At 41.1% G+C, this 27,461-nt stretch overlaps 1 protein-coding gene across 1 annotated transcript in view; it reads right to left on the reverse strand.

The window, feature by feature from the left end:
* LOC109906289 (fibroblast growth factor 12) overlaps nt 1–27,461 on the reverse strand; it is a 140,414-nt gene that overhangs the window by 112,294 nt on the left and 659 nt on the right. The window lies entirely within an intron of this gene.

Below are 27,461 nucleotides of genomic sequence, written 5' to 3' on the forward strand. Positions count from 1 at the left end.
GCAAAGCTCGTAGAGACTTACCCAGAAAGACTCACAGCTGTAAATCGATGCCAAAGATGATTGTAACATGTATTCAGGGTTGGGGAGAAATGGATTACATGTAATCGGTTACATGTAAGGGATTACAAAAAATGTAATTAATCCATTTCGCTACCAGAAAAGATATTGTAATCAGATTACAGATACGTTTGAAAAACTAGATGATTAAATCTTTGACACTTCTCATTCAAATCAGCATTGAAAAAAGGCGCAAGTTTAAATTTGCTCAACGTGAGTAAGTCTGACCATAAATCAGAGACCTCTATAATGACACAGCAAATGTGTTTGATGGATCGCGGGAAAAGAGCAGGAATCGGCTTTTGTAGTCCAAGCTATGTCTTCCAATGGTGCGACTGCTGTCGGCATCCAAAGATTATCCAACTTGAATAAACTCTTGGAGGTAAGGATGACAGTCTACGGCGACACGGTAATCACTTGTTATTATTGCCTCACGAGTGGTGCAGCGGTCTAAGGCACTGCGTCTCACTGCTAGAGGCGTCACTACAAACCCTGGTTCGATCCAGGGCTGTATCACAACCGCCTGTGATTGGGAGCCCCATAGGGTGGTGCACAATTGGCCCAGCGTTGTCCGGGTTAGGGGAGGGTTTGGCCAGACTAGCCTAGTTACATAAAGATCAAATAAAAATATCTACATAGCGCATTGATGTGAATCACACTGCTGCAGTCTCATTTATCTATTTACGCCTTACGAATTGTGGTTGTTGTTTGATGATAATAATGGTTGATTTCAAGAAGTTTAAGCTGCCTGTAAATCGTTGTTTTTGAAACCAGTGGACAGCAGGTGAATAAAGCACTCTTGCAACAGCTGCATAGTGTGGATCCCGGCCTGTGGAATAAAAGCAAGGCTTTTATTGCTCAATCTAATTCATGATGATAAAAAAAATCCATTGGCCTAATGGACACATGCTCAAACTTGCACACTTTTGATAGACTTAAATGGGTAATCTAGTTGCTACATCCATTTTTGGATTTATAAATTATATATATACTACTGGTCAAAAGTTTTAGAACACCTAGAATAATAGTGAAGACATCAAAACTATGAAATAACACATGGAATCATGTAGTAACCAAAAATATATTTGATATTAAAGTTTCTTCAAATAGCCACCCTTTGCCTCGATGACAACTTTGCACACTCTTAGCATTCTCTCAACCAGATTACCCTGGAATGTTTTTCCAACAGTCTTGAAGGAGTTCACACATATGCTGAGCAAATGTTGGCTGCTTTCCTTCACTCTGCTGTCCGACTCATCCCAAACCATCTCAATTTGGTTGAGGTCGGTGGATTGTGGAGGCCAGGGCATCTGATGCAGCATAACTGCAAACAATATATATTTACGCTCAGTGTGGCATTTAGGCCAAAGAGTTCAATCGTGGTTTCATCAGACCAGAGAATCTTGTTTCTCATGGTCTGACAGTCCGTTAGGTGCCTTTTGGCAAACTCCAAGCGGGGTGTCATGTGCCTTTTACTGATGAGTGGCTTCTGTAGGGCAACTCTACCATAAAGGCCTGAATAGGTGGAGTGCTGCAGAGATGGTTGGCCTTCTACAAGGTTCTCTCATCTCCACAGAGGATCTCTGGAGCTCTGTTAGAGTAACCATTGGGTTCTTGGTCACCTCCCTGACCAAGGCCCTTCTCCCTCGATTGCTCAGTTTGGCCAGGTCTAGGAAGAGACTTGGTTCCTCCAAACTGAAGAATGATGGAGGCTGTGTTCCCCAGGTCTGTACCGCGACACAATCCTGTCTCGGAGCTCTACGGACAATTCCTTCAACCTCATGGCTTGGTTTCTGCTCTGACACGCACTGTCAACTGTGGGACCTTATATAGAGATGTGTGCACCTTTCCAAATCATGTCCAATCAATTGAATATACCACAGGTGGACTCCAATCAAGTTGTAGAAACATCTCAAGGATGATCAATGGAAACAGGATGCACCGGAGCTCAAAAGTTCTGAATACATACAGTGCCAGTCAAAAGTTTGGACACACCTACTCATTCCAGGATTTTTCTTTTGTTTTACTATTTTCTACATTGTAGAATAATAGTGAAGACATCAAAATTATGAAATAACACATATGGAATCATGTAGTAACAAAAGTGTTCAATTAAAATAAATGTTGTATTTGAGATTATGCAAAGTAGCCACCCTTTGCCTTGATGAAAGGTTTGCACACTCTTGGCATTCTCTCAGACAGCTTCATTAGGTAGTCACCTGGAATGTGTTTCAATTAACAGGTGTGCCTTGTTTAGAGTTAATTTGTGGAATTATTTCCTTCTTAATGTGTTTGAGCCAGTTGTGTTGTGACAAGGTAGGGGTGGTATACATAAGATATCCCTATTTGGTAAAAGACTAAGTCCATATTATGACAAGAACAGCTCAAATAAGAAAAGAGAAATCCATCATTCCATCATTATTTTTAGACATGAAGGTCAGTCAATCCGGGAAATTTCAAGTGCAGTCGCAAAAACCATCAAGCGCTATGATGAAACTGGCTCTCAAACTGGCTCTCATGAGGACCCAGGAAAGGAAGACCCAGTTATTTCTGCTGTAGTTCACTAGTTACCAGCCTCAGAAATTTCAGCCCAAATAAATGCTTCAGAATTCAAGCAACAGACACATTTCAACATCAACTGTTCAGAGGACACCGCGTGAAATCAGGCCTTCATGGTCAAATTGCTGCAAAGAAACCACTACTAAAGGACACCAATAAGAAGAAGAGACTTGCTTGGGCCAAGAAACGAGCAATGACTCCAAACTCCAAAACTGATGACTCCAAATTTGACATTTTTGGTTCCAACAGCCATGTCTTTGTGAGACACAGAGTAGGTGAACAGATGATCTCCGCATGTGTGGTTCCCACCGTGAAGCATGAAGGAGGAGGTGTGATGGTGTAGGGGTGCTTTTCTCTGATTTATTTTGAATTCAATGCACACTTAACCAGCATGGCTACCACAGCATGCTACAGCGATATGCCATCCCATCTGGTTTGCACTTAGTTGGACTATCATTTGTTATTCAACAGGTCAATGACCCAACCAATGACCCAACCAGGCTGTGTAAGGGCTATTTGACCAGGAAGGAGAGTGGTGAAGTGCTGCATCAGATGACCTGGCCTCCACAATCACCCGACCTAAAACCAATTGAGATGATTTGAGATGAGTTGGACCGCGTTGTGAAGGATAAGCTGCCAACAAGTGCTCTGCATATGTTCTGCAAATGTTCTGCATATGCTCTGCAAATGCTCAAGACTGTTGGAAAATAATTCCAGGTTAAGCTGGTTGAGAGAATGCCAGGAGTGTGCAAAGCTGTCAAGGCAACGGGTGGCTACTTTGAAGAATATAAAATATGTTTTGATTTGTTTAACACTTTTTTGGTTACTACACATGTGTCGTTTCATAGTTTTGATGTTCCTAGGACGTCATTGTAAATAAGAATTTGTTCTTAACTGAATTGCCTAATTAAATATAAAAATTAAATGTAACTTTCACTTTGTCATTCTGATGTATTGTGTGTAGATTGATGAATAATTTTTTGATTTCAGCCATTTTGGTGTAAGGCTGTGACGTAACAAAATGTGGAAAAAGTCATGGGGTCTGAATACTTTTCCGAATGCACTGTAATAGACAGCTGCATGAAATATATACCGAACAAAAATATATACACAATATGCAACAATTTCAAGGATTTTACTGAGTTACAGTTCATATAAGGAAATCAGTCCATTGAAATAAATTAATCTATGGATTTCACATGACTGAGCAGGGGCGCCAGGCCCAGCCAATCAGCTTTTTTTTCAGTTTTTCCCCACAAAAGGGTACTTTTTTACAGGCATTAATGCCCTTGAGCCTTCTTGGATGGGCATTCCTAATGTAACACTATGGCAGCAGCCAAAGGGCTAGAATTTTCGAGATCTCCCCTTAAGACTTCGTAGTGACTTAGTGTCCCCATGAGTGACAGAACACTGAGGCAATCATGCTCCGTATTTTCTGCTGGCTTGCCCTACCACCACAGAAAGCACTGAGCTAGGCAGAAAAACCTGCATTTTTTACATTGTTTGCAAACTGATATGTGAATTAATACCAAAATAACAATGCAAAATAGGCAAGTCCCCACCCCCTCCCCCCAAAAAACATATTTGTATTTGCCTCAATATAATTTTCACCTGGGAGTGTTAGTAGGACTTCCACTAAACAAATTTTGGACAATGACAAACACGCAAATAAATACTTACACTTGACCTATGATTCATTGTGATTACGCATACAACACCCACCTGCCCTGAATGACGGGTCACCACTGGTCGCAACCAATCATACTTAGTGCTGTAGGAGTGCCTAACGTGGGTGTTGTTGTATGCGTAATCACAATGAATCATAGGTCAAGTGTAAGTATTTATTTGCCATTGTCATTGTCCAAAATTAGTTTAGTGGAAGTCCTACTAACACTCCCAGGTGAAAATTATATTGAGACAAAAACAATATTTAAAAAATTAACAACTGGAGTAGAGGATTTGTGCCATAGATTTGTCGAGAAAACAATAGTCCTTGAAAAGGCTCAATCAGCAGTTGCTATATTTGGACTTAACACGAAAAAGAGTAGCAATGACAGAGATGGAGATGGGTAGAAAGCTGATAAGAGTGCCAAATTCTATTTCATTAAAGTACATTCACCAAACCTCCCCCACATGAACAATTAATGGGGCGTTACAAGTCAAAATGGTATATATATAATGATATGTACCCATTGATTCTTGATGAATATTAGAAATTACTCATGAGCTTATTTCAACTGTCGTACCCCATCAGAACTCAAAATATCAACTTGTTTACTCCAATGTTTGTAAACAAAGTAAATGTATTCTCAAAAACATGGTTAAAACTATCATTTTGATATCAAGGATGGTCAGTCCTTGCATCCATAACTCTGTTTATGTATTTGATTGGTTACAATTCTCCAGCCCTATCCCTGACCTTTTAACCAAAACAGTGCGGGGTGTTCACTTTGTTGTTGTTTCAACTGCTGAATGCCACTTTAAGATTTCCATTGAATATTGGTAAAATTGAGACAAATTAGTATAGGAAAGAGTTTAAAACTTTTTTTATCAGACTGGTGTGAAGAGGAGGAGGAGTATCCATCAAACCACTTCCAGCTGGGATGGAGAATTTGAGGCAGAGTGCAGCCAGCCTGCTCTTTCCGAAGTGAGCGAGTCCATTTGCAGAGCTCTGTAAATAATTAAGAGGTCTACTTAGCAACACCATTCAGTCGCACACTCATATAACTCATTACTCTGCAGAGAGGGAGAGCGAGAGAGAGAGAATGGCTATGCAGGACTGCATGGCTGTGCACCTTAATGTGTTTATCTATAGGACTGTATGGGGAGGCCACATGGGAACATACTATCAATCATGTGATGAACAGCACTGTGCATCACACAGCACAGAACACGTCAATGTTCCAATAGAAAGCAACCTTTTGTATGACTGCCCTCACGATTAGGGAATTCCAGGCCAATGTAAATTCTAATAAAATTACAGCATATATTACAACTAAATAGCATGTAGAAAGCATGTACTGGGAGTGTAGGCAGTATGTGCTGAAGTGCGTGTGTGTGTGGAAAGAGGGGAGAGAGAGGGGAGATATAGAGAGCTCAAAATGAGACAGGGTCTCTTTCTGCCTCCTCTCAACATTAATGCATCAGGGATTTCAATGGCTGCAGCATTTCCCCTCTACTGCTGCAGAGCCATCAAACACTCTAGCTCACAGAGAGAGCGAGAGAAGAAAGAAGGGATAGACAGGGGAGAGAAGAGGAAGGAGGTATTAACCAGAGGGAGAGAGAGCATGGGGGATTGGAGGGTGGAGAGATAAAACGCAGGAGAGAGTGAGGAGAAAATTGGAAGATGGCTGACACGAGGAGACAAATGGAAGATGGCTGACACGAGGCATGAGTGGTGAGCGGGGCCCGTATGATAGGTCTGTGACAGGTGGGGACAGGATGTGATGTACAGTGCATTAGGGAAGTATTCCGACCTCTTGACTTGTTCCACATTTTGTTACGTTGGGTATGACGCTACAAGTTTGGCACACCTTTATTTGGGGAGTTTCTCCCATTCTTCTCTGCAGATCCTTTCAAGCTCTGTCAGGTTGGAAGGGGAGCATCGCTGCACAGCTATTTTCAGGTTTCTCCAGAGATCTTCGATCTGGTCCGGGCTCTGGCTGGGCCAATCAAGGACATTCAGTGACTTGTACCGAAGCCACTCCTGCGTTATCTTGGCTTTGTGCTTAGGGTCGTTGTCCTGTTGGAAGGTGAACCTTCACCCCAGTCTGAGGTCCTGAGTGCTCTGGAGCAGGTTTTCATCAACAATTTTTTTTCCATTTAAATAAGAAAAATGACAAATAATTAACAGAGCAACAATAAAATAACAGTAACGAGGCTATATACAAGGAGTACTGGTACCGAGTCAATGTGCACAGGTTAGTCAGAAGTAATCGAGGTAATATGTACATGTAGGTAGATAAAGTGAATATGCATAGATAATAAACAGAGAGTAGAAGCAGCATAAAAATGGGGGGGGGGGGGGGTGCAAGTAGTCTGGGTAGTCATTTGGTTAGCTGTTCAGGAGACTTATGGCCTGGGGGTAGAAGCTGTTAAAAAGCCTTTTGGACCTATACTTGGCGCTCTGGAACCACTTGCCATGTGGTAGCAGAGTTCAGTCTATGACTAGGGTGGCTGGAGTCTTTGGCTATTTTTAGGGCCTTCCTCTGACATCGCCTGTTAAGGAGGTTGATGGGGCCACCTTGGGGTCATGATAGGGGCTGCACCAAATGATTGATGTATTATAATAATTGATTATGCTTATGTTGTATTAATAGAAGGGGACGGGCTATAAGACCCCTCCCCCACTACATTTATAGGTTCATGGACCACAGATTAGCAATATATGCATTTTAATTCAGGTTTAAATACTGTTCCACAGTTCTTTTCTAGTCTCTGTTTATATTTGTATGAAAATGACTAACTGCTCTTGAACATGCTGGAGTGATGGTGTTGGTGGAAGCTGAAGGAGATACTGGAGCATTTTATGGGGACATGATAGGGGCTGCACCAAATAATTGATGTATTATAATAATGGATTATGCTTCTGTTGTATTAATAGAAGGGGAAGGGCTATAAGACCCCTCCCCCATTACAGTTATAGGGTCCTGGACCATAGATTAGCATTATATGCATTTTAATTTAGGTTCAAATACTGTTCCACAGTTCTTTTCTAGTCTCTGCCTCTTATAAGAAACGGTCTGAGAGATGCATGAGTTATTGCTGTCAAAACAGGGTGTCTGTGAGAAAGCGCCTCAAGTCTAAAAGAGATTCATAGACACAGAACCCTGCAGGGGAGTAAATAGATAAGAGACAAGTCAGACATACCACTGTAAGCCACACGGGAGTGGAAAATTACTGCTGAGCCCTTAGAAAACACCAGACTATTGTTCTCTCCTGCAAGTTTGTATAACTATATATGCATGTGCTTGGTCTCATGAGTAGAAGGTGTTGACGTAGGCAGTTACATCACTAGGGGTTGACTGCAAGCATATTAAAGCATCTTGGACTCTTTTTTTTTTGCTAAACTTACTCTGAAACATGCACGCTGTGTTTTCATTGTCAACTTCTGTCTGCAATTGCATTAATAAAGGTTTGATTGATTTACTTGAAGATATTGTCTGATTGCTGATTTCACCAATAAGCCAATGATTGACAAGGAACAAGGTACCTATCCCCACTAGGTCCTGGATGGCAGGAAGCTTGCAGTCGGAGGCCAAGCAGTTTCCATACCAGGCGGTGATGCAACCAGTCAGAATGCTCTCGATGGTGCAGCTGTAGAACTTTTTGAGAATGAGGACCCATGACAAATCTTTTCAGTCTCCTGAGGGGGAATAGGCATTGTTGGGCCCTCGTCACGACTGTTTTGGTGTGTTTGGACCATGACAGCTCGTTGGTGATGTGGACAGCAAGGAACTTAAAGCTCTCAACCTGCTCCATTACAGCTCAGTTGATGAGAATGGGGGCGTGCTCAGCCCTCCTTTTCCTGTAGTCCACAATCATCTCCTTTGTCTTGATCACATTGAGGGAGCGGTTGTTATCCTGGCACCACACTGCAAGTTCTCTGACCTTCTCCCTATTGGTTGTCTCATCGTTGTTGGTGATCAGGCCACTGTTTGGTCGTCAGCAAACTTGGAGTCCTGCTTGGCCATGCAGTCATGGGTGAACAGGGAGTACAGGAGGGGACTGAGCACGCACCCCTGAGGGGCCTCTGTGTTGAGGATCAGTGTGGAAGTTGTGTAGTTATCTACCCTTACCAACTGGGGGCGGCCTGTCAGGAAGTCCAGGATCCAGTTGCAGGGGGTGGTTTTTAATCCCAGGGTCCTTAGTTTAGTGATGAGCTTTGAGGGCACTATGGTGTTGAATGCTGAGCTGTAGTCAATGAATGGCATTCTCACGTAGGTGTTCCTTTTGTCCAGATGGGAAAGGGCAGTGTGGAGTGCAATAGAGATCATCTGTGGATCTGTTGGGACGGTATGCAAATTGGAGTGGGTCTAGGGTTTCTGGTATGATGGTGTTGATGTGAGCCATGACCAGCCTTTCAAAGCACTTTCCCAATGCACTGTATAGCGCTAGAGAGCAGTAAAGGTTTTTCCGATGGCCGGGCTCACAGACACACGGCTCCTCCTGAAATAGGACTGGGATGGGTAAACAGAAAAGGTGCTGAGTGTAACAGATGGGATCGTACTTCGTAACTCTTGCGTTATGTTTTAAAGAAAATACTTTCCAGCCAGCGGTTCCAGTTGATTGGTGTTAATTCTCACAATGGACACAAAGAAGCACATTAGATGTGCAGGACAACATTATGTTGATGGCTGTAGATTTGTGATTCGTTGCTTACGTGTCAATATCAGACTGGGTATTTTGTAATCAAACATCATAACATTAACAAAAATAGTACACAATACAATAAATGTAAGTACCTGACGATAGACAAGGAAGCAAATTAGATGTGCACATCCTGAGTGGCGCAGCGATCTAACACACTGCATCTCCGTGCTAGAGGCGTCACTACAGACCCTGGTTCGATACCGGGCTGTATCACAACCGGCCATGATCGAGAGTCCCATAGGGCAGCGTGCAATTGGCCAAGTGTGGTCTGGGTTAGGGGATGGTTTGGCTGGGGTAGGCCATCATTGTAAAATAAGAATTTGTTCTTAACTGAATTTCCTAGTTAAATAAAAATGTTAAAGTATATTGATGGCTGTAGATTTGTGATTAGTCTGTTAGCATGGAACAATCTGTGAATTAACAGGGAGCTAATGCGACCGTTACAATTAGAGCATGCTAGCCCCCCCACACACACACCTTTGCCCTCAGAACAGCCTACATTCTCTCTACAAGGTGTCGAAAGCTTTCCACAGGGATGCTGACCCATGGTGACTTTGTTGCTTCCTACAGTTGTGTCAAGTTGGAGGGATGTCCTTGGTGACTTTGTTGCTTCCTACAGTTGTGTCAAGTTGGAGGGATGTCCTTGGTGACTTTATTGCTTCCTACAGTTGTGTCAAGTTGGGAGGGATGTCCTTGCGGTGGTGGACCATTATTGATACACACGGAAAACTGTTGAGCATGAAAAACCCAGCAGAGCTGCCGTTCTTGACACAAACAGGTGCGCCTGGCACCTAGTACCAAAGGCACTTAAATATTTTTTCTTTCCCATTCACTCTCTCAATTGTCTCAAGGCTTAAAAATCATTTTTTAACCTGTCTCCTCCCCTTCATCTACAATGATTGAAGTCGATTTAACAAGTGACATCAATAAGGGATTATCACTGGTGTAAAGTAGTTAAGTGAAAATACTTTAAAGTACTACTTAAGTCGTTTTTTAGGATATCTGTACTTTACTTTACTATTAAAATGTTTGGCTACTTTTACTTCACTTAGATTCCAAAAGAAAATAATGCAATTTTTACTCCATACATTTTCTCTGACACCCAAAAGTACTCGTTACATTTTGAATGCTTAGCTGTACAGGAAAATGGTCAAATTCAATCACTTATTAAGAGAACATCCCTGGTCCTCACTACTGCCTCTGATCTGGAGGACTCATTAAACACAAATTCTTAGTTTGTAAATTATGTATGCGTGTTGTAGTGTGCCCCCGGCTATCCGTAAATAACATTTAAAAAATACAATTGTGCCGCCTGGTTTACTTAAAATAAGCAATTTTAAATTATTTAGAATTTCTCTTTTACTTTTGATATTTAAGTATGTTTTTGCAATTACATTTACGTTGATACTTAAGTATATTTAAAACCAAAAACGTTTAGACTTTTACCCAAATAGTATTTTACTGGGTGACTTTCACTGGAGTCATTTTCTATTAAGGTATCTTTACTTTCACTCAAGTATGACAATTGGGTACTTTTTCCACCACTGGAGACTTTTGCTTTCACCTGGTCAGTCTATGTCATGGAAAGAGCAGGTGTCCTTAATGTTTTGTATAGTCAGTGTATAGCTTTTTGGAAAGAAACTCTTCATATCTCATTATCTGAGTAGAACTAACAAGGACTCAATTAGGGGGGTTGTGGAGGGGGTAGAGAGAGAGAGAGAAACCGAGGAAGGCAGGGGAGGGTGTTTGTGTGCTGTACGTGTTTGTGTAATGAAGAAAGAGTTAAAGGGAGGAGATAGTGTTTGTTGTGTGAGTTTGTTTAAATGGAGAGAGAGAGAGAAAAAGAGAGGGAGGGAAGGAGAAAGGAAGAAAGGGAGAGAGTGTTTGTGTAATCGCCTATGAAAGAATCATTCACCCTCTGTTCTATGACCCAGTCTGGAGAGTCACAGAAGCAAGCATGACAAGATCATCCACTTCAATCTGCCTACCTCTTTGTGGGCCTATCATATGGATGTAGATTTTTTTATTGTAAAGAAAGTATGAATAACAGACTCTATTAGGGGCTCTATTTTAATACACCTAACCCAATGGTAGATCTACGCACAGGTTCAAGGATGTGTCCGAAATATTTTAGCTATTTACACTATCACAATTATCGACGTACTTGATGGCGTTGCCGCGAAATAATGGTTTTTGATGAATAAACAAGTTGTGGTTTTGTCGAGGCTTGGCCCCTCACTGGCCAATCACGTGCTCCATGGCGAAATATGTGTTTGCTTCAGGTTGTGTATTTACAGTCTTTTATGTACTGCCTTAGTCCGTTATAGTTTGTTAAATGGCTTAACAGAAACGAAATAACAAAATGTAGACCTATCCCATCTTTGCTAAATAGGTTAACTTAAACCCATTTGCAGTCCACATTGTTCTAAGTAATTGCATGGCTTCAATAGCATTCACACTGATATAGGGTCTAGGCCTACTGTAATTTGCATTATGACTGAACATGGACATGCAAAACATTGTCAATAAACAAGATTCAATTAATTATTGATGAGGCAAAAAAAGAGAACGAATAATTCTAATTGTCACGTTTTGACCCTAGTATTTGTGTTATTTGTTTGAATTGGTCAGAACGTAAGTTAGGTGGGCATTCTATGTTTTGTGTTTCTAGGTTGGTTTTCTGTGTTCGGCCTAGTATGGTTCTCAATCAGAGGCAGGTGTTGTTAGTTGTCTCTGATTGAGAATCATACTTAGGTAGCCTGGGTTTCACTGTTTGTTTGTGGGTGATTTGTTTCCGTGTCTGTGTTTTACACCACACGGGCCTGTTTTCGGTTTCGGTATTTCACGTTACGTTTTTGTATGGAGTGTTCAGTTTATGTGTTTTAATAAAAAACCATGGACACTTACCACGCCGCATATTGGTCCTCCGATCCTTCTCGCCTCTCCTCTTCAGACGAAGAGGAGTAAAACCCTTACAATAATCAAATTCAAAACAAAAACTTGTTTTACACAGTCTATGTCACACTTACAGGCACCATAATTTATCCCACGGGCATATAATATTAAAAGAAAGCAGATTATGGAGGGTTTTACACACGTCCAAAACAGGACCTGCATAGCTAAAATAATGTGGGCCTGCCTACAATGTATATGTAACAGTATAGACTTTACGTCTGTCCCCTCGCCCCAACCTGGGCGCGAACCAGGGATGCTCTGCACACGTCAACAGTCACCCTTGAAGCATCGTTACCCATCGCTCTACAAAAGCCGTGGCCCTTGCAAAGCAAGGGGATCCACTACTTCAAGGTCTCAGATCAAGTGACGTCACCGATTGAAACGCCACTAGTGCGCACCACCGCTAACTAGCTAGCCATTTCACATCGGCTACACATAGATAAACTGATAACGTCAACGCAGTTTTACTCCTCTAAAACTTTATATTTTAATAAAGCTTTGGTGGTTAAGATTTATTTCCAAGCGGTCTCAGGGGCCAAACCGTTCATCGATAGTCTTGATTACCTCACGATTGCATTAGACAGACACAAAAACATTTAATTGAGAGCACTTGGTTTGTAATAAAATCAAATGGAATGGGAAAAAAACGTTAGTTTTTATTGTTTCTAAATACAAATTATACAGGCACTAAAAGCACATTAGGCTACTGTCATTCCATACGCATATGGGCAGTGTGCATCACGGCTGGATAGGCTGCGTTTCCGCTGTCAAAAGCATGCCATAACCAACTGCGTTACCGCTAAAACCAGCTGTTGGTTGGCCTCAAATATCCCTATCAGCGCTGCCTGAAATTAACACTTAACACACATCTTAAGGACACACCTCAAATATTTCCACTCAACCATTTGAGTGCAAGCGAGTTTATCTAAGACAGGGATATAGCCAAACCTGGCATTAGGGCTGGAAAATTAGGTCTGAAAAATGCCAGTGCGTCAGTTTTTACATTTTACAGTTTTTACACGAAATTGCAAATTAACATGCCATTTGACATTAGTGCCACCTTAACAGCCGCCGAAAATAGGGCCCCTGTTTTCCAATACTATTATTCAAATACTTAAGCTAAAGCTTGACTGTGCTTGCACTTTTACTCAAAACCTATGTTAACCCAGGCCTCCCAAGACAGGGCGGTGGTGACTGGTAGGGGAAACAAACATAACATCAGTCTTACATTCAGATGAAAATCTTTGACACAGCAGCCACAACACTACTCTGCATTGGGGACCTGGGGACTGTCCCACTCTTGGCAACCAAAGTTGTTTGGGTTCTTTCCCCACTACATCTGGGCAACAGACAGACATTGATTGTGTAACCCAGCACCTTGTTTGACTGTGTGTGTCTGGGTCTCCTGGGCTCTTAGCTAGCAGGCCGGCTGATGGAGAGTGTGAGAAAGGGAGAGACGTAAACCCTTTTGTCCCATCAGCAGGGCCTTAGGTTACACTCCGAGCAGCAGAGGAGAACCTTAACACCCTCTCACAGACAGGGCCTGCCCCTTTGTAAAACTGTAGGTGAGGAAGGGAGAGGTACTGTTGTGGGGTGGGACTGGGTACTATGACAACAAAACTAACCATTTCAGTTGTCTGTGTAATGGATCAATAAATAACATTTTATTTGTATGGGATTGTATTGATACTGATTCAATGAAAATGATGTGTGTCTGGAAGTGATGATTTCTGAATTCCTTGAAATTGTTGTGTTTGTGATGCTGACCTGAACCAAATGAATCCCGGACACATATTAAGACTAATCCCGGACCATGAAGCACTAGATTCTCTATTGAGCTTGCTTTTTAGTCCAAGGCTGGCCTTAATCTGTGCGCAGTAAACCCACCCTAAACATTTATGACAGCTTTGGCTTAGTTTATTAACAACACCTAGAAACTGACTGACTAGACATCCCAACCTGGTCTCAGAGAATTTCATATTATTCTGTATGTAAATCCAAGACACTTCCTTTAGTATAATATGCTACGTTTCGTATGGTATCTATTAATTTGTGAATGTCCATCGCCCATTTCGTATGATGTTACGAATTATAATTAATTTTATAAATGTGCAATATATTACGAAATTGAAAAACGTACAATATGTTAAGAATTTGCCAAACTTATATGTTACGAATTCTAACTAGGCAGCTAGGTGGCTAACATTAGCTAGCTGGCTAACATTAGCTCGGTTAGGGGCTAGGGTTAAGGTTAAGTTTAGGAGTTAGGTTAAAGGGTTTTTAAGATTACCGTTAGGGTTGGCTAAAAAGGTTAAGGTTAGAGGAAGGGTTAGCTAAAAGGGTTAAGGTTAGGGGAAGATTTAGCTAACATGCCAAGTAGTTGAAAAGTTGATAATTAGCTAAAATTGTCTGTGATGTGATTCCCACTCGCAACCTGATATCATTTGACAGAAGTCCAGCCCCCCCCCCACACACACACACACACAATTGCCCTTGCCCTGTCTATATTCAAGTTATTTTTGCAAAGCTGTGTACGGAAGCATTTAGCAAGGTTGATTTGTCAGTGGCTGTGCACATCGTATAATGCAATCAAGTACTGACATAGGCATAGCCAAGATTTTCCAATTGCATTACACTATATAAAATGCAGTGGGGTGCAGCTTTTTGTCTGAAACAGCAGGTAGCATAGTGGTTAAGACTGCTGGCTAATAACTAAAAGGTTGCTGGTTTGACTCCCTGTGTTGACTAGGAGAAAAAAAATCTGTCAATGTGCCCTTGAGCAAGGCACTTAACCCTAATTGCTCCTGTAAGTCACTCTGGATAAGAGTGTCTGCTAAATGACTATAACATTTCTAAAATGAAACAGCATGGTACAAAGGGCTTAGTTCACTGTGTGTCCATGTATGCTACCAACATAACACCCTATTCCTTATGTAGTGCATTACTACCTATGGACCTTGGTCAAAAGTAGTGCTCTAGATTTTGCTCATCATATGTTTTGGTGGATGGTTTCTACAGGGATGTCTTGTGATAGCAACCTTAACTGTTCCCCAAGAAGAGTTATTCAACAGACCCTGTTTCATTTTCACTGTTCTGCTGTGGAGGTGGATCTAAATGAGAATCTTTATGACCCCTCTTTCCCTTTCTGTCTCTATCTTCCTTTCACTCTCTCTCTCTATCCCTTTCTCTCTCTCTCTCTCTCTCTCTCTCTCTCGTCTCTCTCAGCAACAATGCTTGAGATCAACAAAGAATATTGACTTGTTGGTAAATATCCAAAAGGCTCCTGCTTACCAGGTACTGAAAGTGGAACTGACAGCGTTTTAGCAACATTAAATCGTATTCAAATCTGTTTACATACAGGCCCAGGAAGAATATGGTCATTTAGAAAGGGTTATTAGATATGGTCATTTTCACATTTTCATAAATTCATAGAATGTTTGGGAACGATGTATAGTGAGGGATTTGTGAAAATTCTATAGGAATATAGAGTGGGAAAGCGGCCGTGCGTTTGGACAATTATTAGAAACTGTTGTAAATAAAGCCTAATAAAAACATATTGTCTCCTCCATGACCAGAGTCTACGCAGACCAGTGCGCCATTGCCAACCAGAGCTACATTTATGCAAATAAGCCATGTGCCACATGGGCCTGCCATCATTCACTTTGAACTGGCATGTGTATTTACAGGCAGTAGCAACAGTGTGACTTTAGATCAATAGAACGCATTGTAAATATATGTAAATATCACAGGAGTCCTCGTGCATTTGGGAAATTTACAGTCCTATTGATCAAACAACCATGAAAAGGTAGGCTCTCTCTCCCTCAGTTATGCACAACAACACCATCAACAACTAATGCTAGCCAGAGCGAGTTGAGAAAAAAATCTAAAGAGGGAACATAAGATAATAGATTATCCCTCTCAAACATTTTTAGCTAGTTGGCAGTCAAAATTTCACTGATAAAAAATGACTAATAATTGCCTGTTTGTCCTTCTGCAGCTCCAAACCACATTTTGACAACTGAATGGGAACTTGCATGCCTGCCCAATTCCAAATACATTTGATCGACAACTAATTCATAATTTGCCCCCAGTATGTCAGCGTGTTCTGGGTTGTTCAAGAATTCAGAGCGTTTCAGTCTCCAAGTGTTCAGAGCACACACTGCATGCACTGGCCGAGGAGTAGGATTGATCACAGCATTCATGACAGTTTAATTTAGCAGACACTCTTATCCAGAGCAATTTACAGGATAAATTAGGGTAAATTGCCTTGCTCAAGGGCACATCAACAGACTCTTCACCTAGCTGGCTCTGGGATTTGAACCAGCAACCTTTTGGTTACTAGCCCAACACTCTTAACGGCTAGGCTACCTGCTCACAACGGCAATCAAGCACCCAAGGTAACTGGCTAAAGTTGGCTAGCTTGCTAGATACTTCCAGAGACAAATGAGAGAACGCCTCACTGGCCATTTTACTCACCCTAGCAGAGCTGGTTAGGCTGTTTACATGTTATCTAGAGCGTTACTGAATAACTGTGCTGCTGGCAACAATTGGCAACAATTGAATTAAATTGAATTTTTACTGACGTTGACTGACACCGGTCATATTCAGCGGGTGTTGCGTGTTCGTAAATTCATCAGTTATTCTGCACTCTGGCGCAGTCAGACGAGAGTGCTCTGAAATTGGAGTAGATAGCCAGAGTGAAATTAGAACACGAGATATGCTAGCTGGATAATATTCGTTCAATTTCTGCATAGCTAACTAGCTAGCAAAGCATTCATATGTCTTGCTAGCTAACCAAATGACACCTGCAACTCTAGCTGTAGCCACCGAAAATCGATGAGGGGAAAAAGTCGGTCACCTACCCACTCCTCTTACCAGCATCTAGCTAGCTAACGTTAGGCTCTGTGTTTTAAGCTTGATAAATAGCTACATAAATAGATACGCTAGCCCAGCGTTTCCCAAACTCGATCCCCAGGACCCGAAGGGGTGTACATTTAGTTTTTTGCCTTAAAACGACACAGCTGATTCAAATGATCAAAGCTTGATGATTTAGTTTATTATTTTAATCAGCTGTGTAGTGCTAGGGCAAAAATCTAAATGTGCACCCCCTGGTGGCCCATGGACCAAGTTTGGGAAGCGCTGCGCTAGCCTATTAGCCACATTATGACTGATTCATTGCCCTTGCTAGTTTGATTGTATTGACATTCCAAGCCTTAGTTACATTAATTTGTTTTTGTCCAAGTTGAAACTGAAACAGCAAACAATGAGGCAATGTAGGCAGCAAACAATGTACCAATGTAAATTGGAATGGTAGAGTTATGTATTTTATGGAGTCATCAGAATTGTATGGGAAGGTCTGCTCAATCCAAGATTACAACTAATTGATTACAGCATTACCCCAAAAATGGAGGAGGCAGGTGGCAGCAGGAGGAGGTAGGGAACTGGTCTGTCTGCCCAATATAAAGGTCCAATTAGAAAGTATACCAGTTTCATTTGAGGATCAGGATGTTGACATCTGTGCCACACGGGTGTATGAGTAGATATATAAATTATGCAAGAGTAACGATTTGTTGATTTTCAGCAAAAATTATTGTATAACAAAATGTTGAATATTTGGGCCATAAAATCAACGAAGCTCTGCAGATTTTGTTGTGAGGATACTGAATCAATAGACCATTTGATTTGGTATTGGCCTCAGATAGCCTGTTTCTGGTCTCAGGTTCAGGAGTGGCTGAAAAAGCATAATACTAATCAACAATTGACTCTAGAAATAGCATTGTTTGGAGATCTGGAGAGACCTGATCAGTAAATTCCTAATACACTAATACTCTTAGTAAAAGTATGTCACGACTTCCACCGAAGTCGGCTCCTCTCCTCTCTCACTGGGAATGTGATGAAAGAAATAAAAGCTGAAATAAATCATTCTGTCTACTATTATTCTGACATTTCACATTCTTAAAATGAAGTGGTGATCCTAACTGACCTAAAACAGGGAATGTTTACTAGGATTAAATGTCAGGAATTGTGAAAAACTGAGTTGAAATGTATTTGGCTAAGGTGTATGTCAACTTCCGACTTCAACTGTAATCTGGCAGCCCTGTTTTGAGCCATTTGGAGCTTTTTTATATCTTTCTTTGCTGCAGATGACCATATAACTAGACAGTACGCTAAGTGTGATAGGACCAGGGATTGACCATATAACTGGACAGTACGCTAAGTGTGATAGGACCAGGGATTGACCATATAACTAGTACAGTACGCTAAGTGTGATAGGACCAGGGATTGACCATATAACTGGACAGTACTCTAAGTGTGATAGGACCAGGGATTGACCATATAACTGGACAGTACTCTAAGTGTGATAGGACCAGGGATTGACCATATAACTGGACAGTACGCTAAGTGTGATAGGACCAGGGATTGACCATATAACTGGACAGTACGCTAAGTGTGATAGGACCAGGGATTGACCATATAACTAGTACAGTACGCTAAGTGTGATAGGACCAGGGAGTGACCATATAACTAGTACAGTACGCTAAGTGTGAAAGGACCAGGGATTGACCATATAACTAGTACAGTACGCTAAGTGTGATAGGACCAGGGATTGACCATATAACTGGACAGTACTCTAAGTGTGATAGGACCAGGGATTGACCATATAACTGGACAGTACTCTAAGTGTGATAGGACCAGGGATTGACCATATAACTGGACAGTACTCTAAGTGTGATAGGACCAGGGATTGACCATATAACTGGACAGTACTCTAAGTGTGATAGGACAGGGATTGAATCACCTGATTCAGAGTGCTAGATGTTACATTCTCTGAACATTTTCTTGTAACAACAATTCCCTTACCCATCTTAATAACAATATTATCTATGTGTCCTGACCATGATAAAGCTGTGTCCAACATGATGCCTAGTAGTTTAGTTTTTTTCACTTGCTCTACATGCGTTCTATTCATCGACAAATTCAATTGGGGATCAATTCATTAAAAAATCCTACAATGTGATTTTCTGGATTTTGCTAATTTTGTCTGTCATAGTTGAAGTGTACCTATAATGAAAATTACAGGCCTCACTCATCTTTTTAAGTGGGAGAACTTGCACAATTGGTGGCTGACTAAATACTTTTTTTGCCCCACTGTATCTTGAACCAAACACAATACATTTAGTTTTAGATATGTTCAACACCAATTTGTTCATATCAACCCACTCAGATACCATTCTTAGTTCACTACTCAGTACATTAAATAAAATAAAATTGTGTTTGTCACATATGAAATGTGAAATGCTTACTTACAACCCCTTCACCAACAATGCAGTTTTCAGAAAATACCTACAAAAAAGTAAGAGATAAGAATAACAAATATTTAAAGACCAGCAGTAAATAACAATAGTGGGGCTAAATACAGGGGGTACCGGTAGAGTCAATGTGTCAATGTGCGGGGGGCACCGGTGTCGAGGTAATTGAGTTAATATGTACATGTAGGTAGAGTTATTAAAGTGACTATGCATAGATAATAACAGAGAGTAGCAGCAGCGTTCCAAAAGGGGGGGGGGGGGGGGGGGGGGGGGATGCAATTAGTCTGGGTAGCCATTTGATTATCTGTTAGCTCGTTACATTCTGATGCTGCGCTATACATTGTAGAGTCATCAGCATAGAATGCCCTTCTTTGCATCCATTATCAGACCATTACATGAGAAATAATCCTTGATTTGTAAAGATACCAGTTTTTCCAATTATTTTCTTAACACAGGCAGCAAGCTTAAAGGACAATTATTAGGACCAGTGAATGCAGATTTTTATCTTTAGGTAGTGGAATAACCTTTGACTTTTTCTAGGCTTCTGGACACACCCCATACATCAAGCACTTATTACAAATATGAGAGATTGGGGCTGATATTTGGTTAGCTGTAACTCTAAGCAATTTGATGTCAAGATTATCTGTACCAGGTGACTTGTCATCCGAAAGAGACATCAGCATCCTTTCTAACTTCCCTTTCAACTTGATGAAAAATCGAACATTCATTGCATCTCCTTCATGATATAATATTTTACAAGGGTATATGACATGGAGCCATCAGTTGGAATCAGAGCCTTCAGAGACTTGTCCACTTTGTCTGTAAAATATTCAGTAGAGTAGTTTGCGATGTTGTGTGGTTTTGTAATAAATATACCCTCTTTCAACAAAAGAGGCGGACGTGTTCGAATTCCTACCCATAATAGTGTTCAACGGTCTCCACAGTTTTTTCCCCATCACCCCTTACTTCATCAATTTAGTCCTGATTGATCGACTATCGAGGATCGCTATGGGGCGCAATTGGGCGATGTAGACTTCTACACAATCGCCCAACCTTCACTCACTCACACACACACACACACACACACACACACACACACACACACACACACACACACACACACACACACACACACACACACACACACACACACACACACCCTCTCTGTGTGTGGTTACAGTAGGCTAATGTATATCAATGGTTTTAGGAACAGCAGTAACATCAGGCAGGATTTAGGCTACCAACTGCCTAGCCAGTTGTAGCTCAATCTTGGGTGCAATGATCACGTTCCTGCACTAACTGACTGTGTGGAGTCTCATTGACTTAATGTTATGTTAGCCTACATGCTACACAAGCAAAGTTATATATAGCTGTCGGCTATATTAGCCACGACTTACCGTTCTTTGTGTAGCTTCAAATGTTGGAAGTTGTTGCGCCTCCGTCTGTAATTTTCTTCCCGCATGTTTTGCAAGTTGCAATCCGTAGTCCGTAGTTTTTTGTAGTCTTTATATCCCAAAATAATAATTTGGGGTATCATTTTTCCAAGGGCTCCATCTGAATTCACCCGCCGACATTCCTCTGCATTGCCACACGCAACTTTTTCTCAGCTAGCACAATTTAATTGGCTGCTGTCCGATTCAAACTGTAATCCGTTAAATGAAGAGTTGATGCACTGCACACTTTATTTAATAGCATCATTTTTTATATTTGAGCTTGGGGAGGGTATCAAGTCAGTTCGAGTCAAAAGGCTCAAGTCCAAGTTAAGTCACGAGTCATTGGTGTTAAAGTCAAAGTCGAGTTGCAAGTCATCATATTTGTGACTCGAGTCTGACTCGAGTCCAAGTCATGTGACTCGAGTCCACACTTCTGGTGCTTGGTATCCGGGAGTAATAGACCAGGTTGCCGCGCTTGATAGCTAGCTGCTTCGCCAATGTAGTACCACTTTGTCTGAGCAAGGATCCCTGTACATATATCAGCGGTCCCAGCGTTAACGCTAACTACTTCGCAGGATCCAGATATGAATGGGAAAACTAATATAAAAATGTTGTCACTTGAATCACCAGCGTGTGTGTGTGTGTGTGTGTGTGTGTGTGTGTGTGTGTGTGTGTGTGTGTGTGTGTGTGTGTGTGTGTGTGTGTATGTGTGTGTGTGTGTGTGTGTGTGCGCGTGTGTGTGCGCCATGAAATAAAGCATTTCCACAATTGCTTCTGGGTTTGACTCTTTATCACCTAAAGTAATGTTCCTGTAGAAAAGTTATTGCCATAGTCGATTCTTCTATTTAGAACAACATTAAAGATGCGCTATGTAGAAATCGCTCCACACATAGTGCACGTCGACCCTTTCCTAGATTTAATGTCAGATCTATAACTCACATTTCTATGTGAATTTGGTCCGGTGGCCCAAAAGGTTGTATATTGCAGCTTTAACACCATAGAGTTTCAATGAAAAGCTACCATTACAAACACATGATAAGAAAAGAAAGTAAGCATATAATTATTTCACAAGATGTTTGTTGCAGAAATGCATGTCAAGTCATCCTCTCTTCAGACATCTTGGAGGCCATGTCTAATTGTGTTGAAATGCATGCCAAGTCATCCTCTCTTCAGACATCTTGGAGGCCATGTCAATCTCACAACTTTATATTCTCCAGTTCCCCCCTTTCTCTGCATCTGCAATGTTTCACATTACATGGCTCCCTTCCACACTTATCTAGAATGAAAATTCTATGCAAATAACTCCGATCCCACACATGTAACCCATTTACACACATGTAACCCATTTACACACAGTCACATGCACTCCCCCACATTCAGGACAGAATCCAGGGCAAAACTGAGAAAGAGAAGAAGGATGAAGTAGAGCCTGTGTGAAAGAGACCGGAGCAAAATATTGATCTGTTATGGTATCAGACACCATGTTTTGACCCAAAAACATCTACAGTGGTGAACAATGATAATATAATCCACCTTCCAGTCAGTGTGTGTGTGTGTGTGTGTGTGTGTGCTGAGCCAGCAGGATCCAAGGAACCAAGGCTCCAGAGGTGTTTAGGACCACTGGGCACACACACAAAAACACCAGTAGCACTAACCATCCATGGCCCTGAGAGGCGGATAGAGGATGATGAAATGGGAATGTTCGCAGAGCATGAGCGAGTCACAGCACAATGAACATCTGCGGTTATATTATATCACTAAACATTTATCCAATGTTGATTTTGTGTGTGTGTGTGACATACCATCTTTAAAGCAAAACTGTTTGGATATAAGATTAGGGAGCTTTGTTAAGGGAATGTCCTTCCTATAACCAGTAATGAATGGAGATATCTATAGGTGTCCCATTAGAATTGTCAGGTAACCTTTTATGTGTATGGGGCATTCGTCACATATAAGCTTCGTCACACAAGTAGGCAGCCATTAACCTCAAACCAAGCACACTCACACACACGAATAGACAATGTTGGGTAGGTAACTTTCTAAATCTAATCCGTTACAGTTACTAGTTACTTGTCCAAAATTGTAATCAGTAATGTAATTTTTGGATTACCCAAACTCAGTAATGCCCTTATTAAGAGGAATTAGAAGAAGACACAAATGTATGTTACCAATTGAAGAACATCTATTGCAGGATAAATCAATGTTAAAGTTTACATAGCTGGCCATATATGGATGTTAAATTTTACTTTATGGGTTGGTTATGTAGGCTTTTTCTAACTCATCACTTTCAACTACATATAATAATAATTTAAAATTATTTATTTACATAAAAATCTAAGTATCAGAATTCCAATCATTCCAATAAATGTTTATACCCCTTGATCTTCAAAAATAACACTTGGAAATATGGAAGTATAGATTAACCAAATTGTTTTACCTAGCATAACCTCAAAACTAAGGACTTATTAGCCAGCCCTACTCTGTTGTTTATGATTTTGTTGTCATGGAGGACTGATTGGGCTCATTGATTCGAGCTGAAAAATAAATGCTGCCCTCATGGAATGGCATGCTTTGAGAACTACTGAAAAGTGCTATTTACATGTGAAAAATGAATGCCATATGTTGCATTTGCTATAGGCCTACTGTTAACCTTTTTGTTGGTGACACTTTTATATATTGATAATATGCAGCTGTTTAAAGGGAAAATGCACAGATGAAACCATAACAAAACGATCGCCCCGCCTCTGTTTTGGTAAAAAGCTGAGGGATGGGCCTGGAGAAATGTAACCACTTTCAGATTAAAAGACAGAGCTATGGATGCAAGGACTGACCATCCATGATATCAAAATGATTGTTTTAACCATGTTATGAGGCTATACAGTGTTTGTTTACATTTACAATGTTTAAAAACATTGGAGAAAAACAAGCTTATATTTTGGGTTCTCATGGAGTGTGACAGTTAAACTAAGCTCATGAGGCAAGTTATATTCCTCAAGAATCAATGGATATATACAGTACCAGTCAAACGTTTGGACACACCTACTCATTCAAGGGCTTTTCTTTATTTTTATTATTTTCTACATTGTAGAATAATAGTGAAGACATCAAAACTATGAAATAACACATATGGAATCATGTAGTAACCAAAAAAGTATTAAACAAATCAAAATAAATGTTTGAGATTCTTCAAAGTAGCAACCCTTTGTCTTGATGAAAGCTTTGCACACTCTTGGCATTCTCTCAACCAGCTTCATGAGGAATGCTTTTCCAAAAGTCTTGATGGAATTCCTACACATGCTGAGCACTTGTTGGCTGCTTTTCTTTCACTCTGCGGTCCAACTCATCCCAAACCACCTCAATTGGGTTGAGGTTGGGTGATTGTGGAGGCCAGGTCATCTGATGCAGCACTCCACCACTTTCCTTCTTGGTCAAAAAGCCCTTACACAGCCTGGAGGTGCATTTTGGGTCATTGTCCTGTTGATAAACAAATGATAGTCCCACTAAACACTAACCAGATGAGATGGCGTATCGCTGAAGAATGCTGTGGTTGCCATTCTGGTTAAGTGTGCCTTGAATTCTAAATAAATCACCGACAGTGTCACCAGCAAAGCACACGCACACCATCACACCTCCTCGTCCATGCTTCACGGTGGTAACCACACATGCAGAGATCATCCGTTCACCTACTCTGCGTCTCACAAAGGCATGGCTGTTGGAACCAAAAATCTCAAATTTAGACTCACCAGACCAAAGGACAGATTTCCAACGATCTATTGTCCAATGCTTGTGTTTCTTTGCCCAAGAAAGTCTCTTCTTCTTATTGTTGTCCTTTAGTAGTGGTTTCTTTGCAGCAATTCGACCATGAAGGCCTGATTCACGCAGTCTCCTCTGAACAGTTGATGTTGAGATGTGTCGGTTACTTGTACTCTGTGAAACATGAATTTGGGCTGCAATCTGAGGTGCAGTTAACTAATGAACTTATCCTCTGCAGCAGAGGTAACTCTGGGTCTTCCTTTCCTGTGGCGGTCCTCACGAGAGCCAGTTTCATCATAGCGCTTGATGGTTTGATGGTTGAAGAAACTTTCAAAGTTCTTGACATTTTCCAGATTTACTGACCTTCATGTCTTAATGTAATGATGGACTGTCGTTTGTCTTTGCTTATTTGAGCTGTTCTTGCCATAATATGGACTTTATAAGGGCACAAGGCGAGACGCAAATGCAGACACAGGAGGCAGTTGGCTGAGCTCCGATATTTATTATACCAAAAGGGGTAGGCAAAAGGCAGGTCGGGGACAGGCGAGAGTTCATAAACCAGGTCAGAGTCCAAACAGTACCAGGCGATAGGCAGGCTCGAGGTCAGGACAGGCAGGGGTTCAGTGAACAGGTCTGAGTCCAAACAGTACAAGGGGATAGGCAGCTCAAGGTCAGAACAGGCAGATTGGTCAGGCAGGCGGATTTGGCGTCAGGATAGGCAAGGGTCAAAACCAGGAGGGCTACGAGAAAACAGAGACTGGGAAAAATAGGAGCTAGGAGAAACGCTGGTTGACTTGGAAAAACAAGACAAACTGGCACAGAGAGACAGGAAACACAGGGATAAATACACCGGGGACTAATGGGGAAAACAGGAGACACCTGGAGGTGGGTGGAGACAATCACAGACAACCAACCAAGACCGGTGAAACAGATCAGGGCGTGACAGACTTGGTCTTTTACCAAATAGGACTATCTTCTGTATATCACCCATACCTTATCACAACAAAACTGATTGGCTTAAATGCATTAAGAAGGAAAGAAAATCCACAAATTAACTTTTAACAAAGCACACCTGTTAATTGAAATGCATTCCAGGTGACTACCTCATGACCGGAAGATTGCAAGTTCAAACCCCCGAGCTGACACGGTACAAATCTGTCGTTCTGCCCCTGAACAGGCAGTTAACCCACTGTTCCTAGGCCGTCATTGAAAATAAGAATTTGTTCTTAACTGACTTGCCTAGTTAAATAAAGGTTAAAAAAAATAAAAAATAAGCTGGTTCAGAGAATGCCAAGAGTGTGCAAAGCTGTCATCAAGGCAAAGGGTGGCTACTTTGAACAATCTCAAATATAAAATATATTTTGGTTTCTACATGATTCCATATGTTTTATGTCATAGTTTTGATGTCTTCACTCTTATTCTACAATGTAGAAAATAGTAAAAAATTAAGAAAAACCCTGGAATGAGTGTGTCCAAACTTTTGACTGGTACTATGTACATAATTCATAAGTCAAAAAATGGATGTAGCCTCTCCAGATCGACTCTTTAAGTCTATCAAAAGTGTGCAAGTTTGAGCATGTGTCCATTAGGCCTATGGATTTGTTTTATCTATCAACATGAATTAGCTTGAGCAATAAAAGCCCCACTTGTATTCCATAGGCTTGGATCTGCACTAAGCAGCTGTTGCAAGACCGCATTTGGCTGTCTGGCTGTCCACTGGTTTCAAAAACAATGATTGATAGGCGTCTTGAATTCAAACATTATTGGGTTCAAATACACATTTAGATTTGTGAACAGCCATCCACAACAACCACAATCCGTAAGGTGCAAATAGCATGATTCACATCCATGCGCTATATCAGTAACACTGCTGTCATCCTTAACTCCAAGCTTTTATTCAAGTTGGATAATCTTTGGATGCCGACAGCTGTCACACCATTGGAAAACATAGCTTGGACTGTACTTGGATTCCTGCTCTTTTCCCGCGATCCATCAAACACATTTGGTGTCTCTGACTTGTAGTCAGACTCTCTCAGGTGGAACAAACTTAAACGTGCGCCTTTTTTCAATGCTGACTTGAATCTTATTGAGAAAATAGAGAAGTGTCAAATATTTTTTGCCCAAACATCCTTTCTGAATTTAAAAGTAAATCCTCGAAGTAAATCATCTAGTTTTTCAAGAGTATCTGTAATATGATTACAATATTTTTGCTGGTAACATAACAGATTACTGTTACTGTTTTTGTAATCCCTTACATGTAATCCGTTACTCCCCAACCCTGCGAATTGACAACATCATGAATTGGCTATTGACATGTAACATGTGCCATGGCCCATGAAGCACGGGTATTTAATAGGCAGCCCAGATGAAATTCAGGCAGGTGTAGGAATTATTTGACTGAACCTAATTTGAATATTATTATTATAAAAGTCTGGTCAACTCAAAACACACGTTTTATCAACCAATATGCTACTCCTCTTATATCAGGTGTCGAAGTAGGCTAGAACACAGGCTACATGTGTAATGATAATGCGTGTGGGCATTTAGCCTTGCCCATAGTCAGAGAATTGAGAGAACCCACCCTTCCCCTCCCGAAACCCTACGGAGCTGTACATTTGGCAGGTTGACGTTTATTGTCATGAATCTTGCCCTGGAGGCAGAACTGAGCGATTCCCGCTAGATGGGCCAGCAGCAAAATCAAAATTGGCTATATGAAATTCAAGAAAACAACAATAATTTTTTTGGTCTTAATTCATGGCTAGGGTTAGGAATTCAAGTTAGCCGTGTGGTTAAGGTTAGGGTTATGTTTAAAATCCGATGTTATGACTTTGTGTCTGTGGCAGTTGACCGCTCTGCAGAGCTACCTCCAGAACAAGATTCATGACGAAAAACGCTAACCTGAGTAAATTTGCTGCATCAGGGTTCTTTCTGTCAGCCATTCGCTGAAAACAAAAGCAACGAGGTAGCCTTACAAAGGCGAGTGGTCGTAGGCTATGGATGCTCTACGCCCTCAGCAGCAGGA

The sequence above is a fragment of the Oncorhynchus kisutch genome, linkage group LG15 (genome assembly GCF_002021735.2).
Source record: "Oncorhynchus kisutch isolate 150728-3 linkage group LG15, Okis_V2, whole genome shotgun sequence".
In the NCBI taxonomy this organism is placed as follows: Eukaryota; Metazoa; Chordata; class Actinopteri; order Salmoniformes; family Salmonidae; genus Oncorhynchus; species Oncorhynchus kisutch.